The sequence below is a fragment of the Coenobita brevimanus genome, chromosome 102 (genome assembly GCF_032717465.1).
Source record: "Coenobita brevimanus isolate Jiangsu-jjx chromosome 102, ASM3271746v2, whole genome shotgun sequence".
In the NCBI taxonomy this organism is placed as follows: domain Eukaryota; kingdom Metazoa; phylum Arthropoda; class Malacostraca; order Decapoda; family Coenobitidae; genus Coenobita; species Coenobita brevimanus.
Window position 1 is genome coordinate 9578977 of NC_137055.1, and position 4482 is coordinate 9583458.

The 4482-nt window shown below is 41.7% G+C and overlaps 1 non-coding gene across 1 annotated transcript; it reads right to left on the reverse strand.

The window, feature by feature from the left end:
• Positions 1–3628: 3628 nt before the first annotated feature.
• On the reverse strand, positions 3629–3747 carry LOC145415496 (5S ribosomal RNA). Its single transcript, XR_013900096.1, has one exon. It is a non-coding gene; the product is annotated as a 5S ribosomal RNA (ribosomal RNA).
• Between the last annotated feature and the right edge of the window lie 735 nt (positions 3748–4482).

Genomic DNA, 4482 nt, shown 5'->3' on the forward strand with positions numbered 1-4482 from the left:
CTTGTGCTAACTCCTCAAGATCTCCCCAACACTCATCTCCAGCTTCCCGTCTCATTGTCCTCACCCACATCTCTTTTGGCCTTCCTCTACCTCTCCTACCAAGTGCCACCCACCCTGGTGTACCTCGTACTATTCCCTGTCTCCTATACACATGTCCTAGCCACTTCCATCGTGAGAACCTAACATATTCATCGACCGGCTGCACTCCCGTTATTTCTCTAATTCTACTATTTGGTATCCTTTCCCACCACTTAACTCCTAATGTTCTTCTAAGTGCTTTTTTTCAAACACCAAGAATTTATTTTCCATAGTCACTGTGCTGTACCAAGACTCGTGTCCATAAATTAAGATACTCCTAACCATTACCTTATAAAGTTTGATTTTTGTATGCACAGAAGAATTGTTATTATTCCAAATATTTTTAAGCATTCCCATTGCCTGATTAGCCTTCTTTAACCTTTCCTCGAATTCAAAGTTCAAAGAACCATCCTTGGCTAAATAAGTACCTAAATATTTAAACCTATCAACTTGCTTTACAACCATACCTCCAATTACACATTCCTGTGCATTTTCCATATTCATATTGATTATTTCAGTTTTTCCACAATTAATAACCAAACCCACCTTGCGACCTTCACTCACCAAACAGTCCAACACTCTCTGCATCTCTTCTGGCCCATCACAAATCAATACTATATCATCTGCATAATCTAAATCCAAAAGTTTCCTGTTCTCTCCCCAAAGTATACCTGCACCGGTTTCTGTTCCAACGCGTTTCATAATGTAATCAATGACCAGTATAAATGGTAAAGGCGATAGAACACCACCTTGAATTACTCCGGACTTGACTTCAAACGAATCACTCAGACAACCATCAACCATCACTTTACAAAATGTGTCCTCATGCATGTTCATAATGACCCTCAAAAACTCCTCTGGTATTCCATAATGTCTCATGATCTTCCCCATAGTCTCTCTCGAAACACTATCAAAAGCCTTTTCAAAATCAACAAAACAAAGACTTAACGGTACTCTCATTTCATTAACTTGCTGCATCAAATGCCTAGCTATAAAGATCTGATCATTGCAACCACGTCCCTTTCTAAAACCAGCCTGTTCATCCCTCAGAATACCCTCAACCACCGGCTCCAACCTATTTAACAACACTCTACTGAAAACTTTCAAAGCTATCGGTGACAAAGAGATTCCCCTCCAATTATCACATTCACTCAGGTCTCCCTTCGTCGGAACTTTAACAATTACACCATTCTTCCAAACTGATGGTAGTAACCCCGTCACCCATATCTTATTGAATAGCTTGGTCAAGATCATTATTAATCTATTCCCCTCCACTTTAAACACTTCCGGAAATAAACCATCCTCCCCTGGTGCCTTATTATTCTTTAACTGTTTTACTGCTTTCTCCACTTCTGCAAGCCTCAACTCTCCTGTTTCTATATTTAAATCTTCCTGAGCAGACGGTATATCCTCTTCTGGTGGTATTGGTCTATTAAGAACTGTCTCAAAATAATTTTTCCATCTATTTTTAATATCTCCATCTTTGGTCAATAAATTTCCTTCCCTGTCTCTAACTGGTATTTCCTTGCGTTTACCTGCATTACCACTCAGTTCTCTAATCGATTCATATGCTATTCTTTGACTCTGTCCATCATTTTTGTTTATTAAGATTTCAGTCTCTGCAACCTTTTCATCCACATATCTTCTTTTATCTCTCCTAGCTAACCTTCTTACTTCTGAATTCAAACTCCAGTACGCAGCTCTTGCTAATCCAATCTCTCGTTCATCAACGCATTGCATCTCACTCCTCAATTTAGCCTCACCTCTCTTTTTTATCATATCCCACGTTTCCTCTGATATCCATTTCTTTCTCCTGAATCTATGTTTCCTTCCAATCGTACATTCAGCAGTCTCATGCAAAACTTTGTTCACATCCTCCCACATCTCATCTACACTTCTCTCCCCCTCTTCCAACGTTTCCAACACCAAAAACCTATTTCTGCATTCTAATCTGAATTCCTCCTTTTCTTCTCCTTCCCTTCTAAGCTTAACAATATCGTATCTACCAACACCAGATTTTTCCTTCTTCTGATTTTTAAGTTTAAACCTTATTTTTGCAATGCTGAGTTGATGGTCACTACCAATATCCGCTCCCCGTTTAACATGAACATCTAGCAGAGAACATCTATGCCTCCTACTGATAGCGATGTGATCAATCTGATTTTTATATTTTCCACACGGCGACACCCAAGTTGTCTTGTGTATATTGCAATGCTGAAAGAGTGTGCCCCCGATGACTAAGTCATTTGCTAGACAGAAGCTTCCAAACCTCACTCCGTTTTCACTCATCCTACTACCAACTCCCATCTTACCCATACATGCCTCAAATCCCTCATTTGAACAGCCCATTACTGCATTAAAGTCTCCAACGCAGATCAAAACATCATGTCTAGGTACCCTTCCTACTCCTCCTTGCAACTTTTCATAAAATGTCTTTCCTTTCATCGAGTGCATCATTAGTAGGTACATAACACACAAACAGACTGATGTTGCCATGATTTGATTTAAACCGTGCGTATAACAATCGCTCATCTATAGGAACCCACTCACATAAAGCCTTATTTGCATTACAACCCAGCAACAATCCTACTCCCTGATAATGCATTCCGTCCTGTCGGCCAGATATCAAATAAACGTATACCATCCTCCAAATCCAACTTATCGACTCCAGTTAATCTAGTTTCTGTCAGAGCACAAATATCAAGTCCGTAATTTTGAAAAACCTTCACTAACTCATCGATTTTACCGTCATGATTTAGCGTTCTCACATTCCAGTTACCAATTTTAATTGTATTTTTTGCATTAACAAAGGAATTAGATTGCAACTGAGGCAACCGTGAGATTCTTAGCACCCCCTGCCCATTTAAGGGCTGCACGGGACTGGGGGCCATTATTGTTCTTTCAGAGTCCATCAAGGTTTCTTTGGCTAACTTCCTGAACACCTCGCCATTGTGTTGCAGTCGCAGTAGGCAGCTAACTTGCCTGATTGCCCACACCCGAAAGACCCAGCTATGCTGTAGCCAGTCACGTGCCGGCATGCTTCCCAGCCATTTCACTCTCAAGGAGTTCCTCTGCCTGAGAAAGCAACCACCCCCCTGCTCCCGAGGGCTTTTGATATGTATAGGTAGAGGGCGATCACTCCCTCACTAGCCATATACAGTGTATATACAGTGTATAGGCTACACTCACCACTATATATATATATATATATATATATATATATATTTATATATATATCCCATTTGAGCCCAGCGTCCGGAATACTGGACAGAACTGGGATTCTTCACGTCTTTATAAAGTAGGGAACCCCTGGGTAGGGACCTATGAGCTTCGCGACTATGGGCCGATAGGTGGGGGGCGTTACGCTTAGTACCCACCCTGTGCCATGCCTCGCCCAGCACCCCTGGGATCCAATGGGATATATATATATATCATCATTCATTCATTGCCAGACGCCATGTATCCCAAACGGGGTGACCAAGGGCTTAGAGTTTACTGTTTTACAGGGAGGGGCACTAATCCTTCACCAACCCCACTTGACACGTAGGGATGCCAACAGCATCTGGTGTTCCCAGGCGGTCACCCATCCAAGTACTAACCAGACCCAACGTTGCTTAACTTCGCTGATCGGACGGGAAGCGGTGTACTCAACGTGGTATGGCCATATATATATATATAGCGCGTGGCCATCGAACACAGCGGCCGCCGAACAAACCAGAATATTAAAATATTACCCAACCGTTCCGTAGCGAGGCATGAGTTGGGTGTTTTTCTAGCACGTCTTTCGTTGTAGTTTATGTCAGCACGTGGCACATCAGTACTCTCCTTTATATTATTCATCCAGACAATTTCCATATTACAGTGACAACGGAAACAGGCTTATTAATGTGTATTGAGGCAAATACAGGATGGTCCATATATAACACTCCACTGCCACTCCGACGGGTTAGTTCTCGTCTGTTGCGGGGACGGCTTAGTCGGTGTTGCCAGTATGTACCCTGCATAATTTATTCATTTTCTACCCCAATTTTCACACCTACGCCCACACGAGCCGATTGAGCCATTCCCGCTACTCATAAGATCGTGCCACGTCAGAGCCTAGTGCAGTGCTGTTTGCGGGACACCTTATACCTGTATAGCGATGATAAGCTAGGCAGCCTAGTAAGCTGACGAGAATACCGGACCTTGACTTTTTTTTTTTTTTTTTTTGTCAAGGGTCATACTGTTTTTTTTTTTTTTTTTCTTTTTTCAGCTCAAGTTACGAACAAGACTGCTTCTACTGGCATCTTAATTCGCACAGCAACGGAACACTGTACAGCCAAACTCTAGTGACTAATTACATAAAAAATACAAAACAGTTATTCATCATTATATTGAAATACAGTGGAGGCTCACTTACCCAAA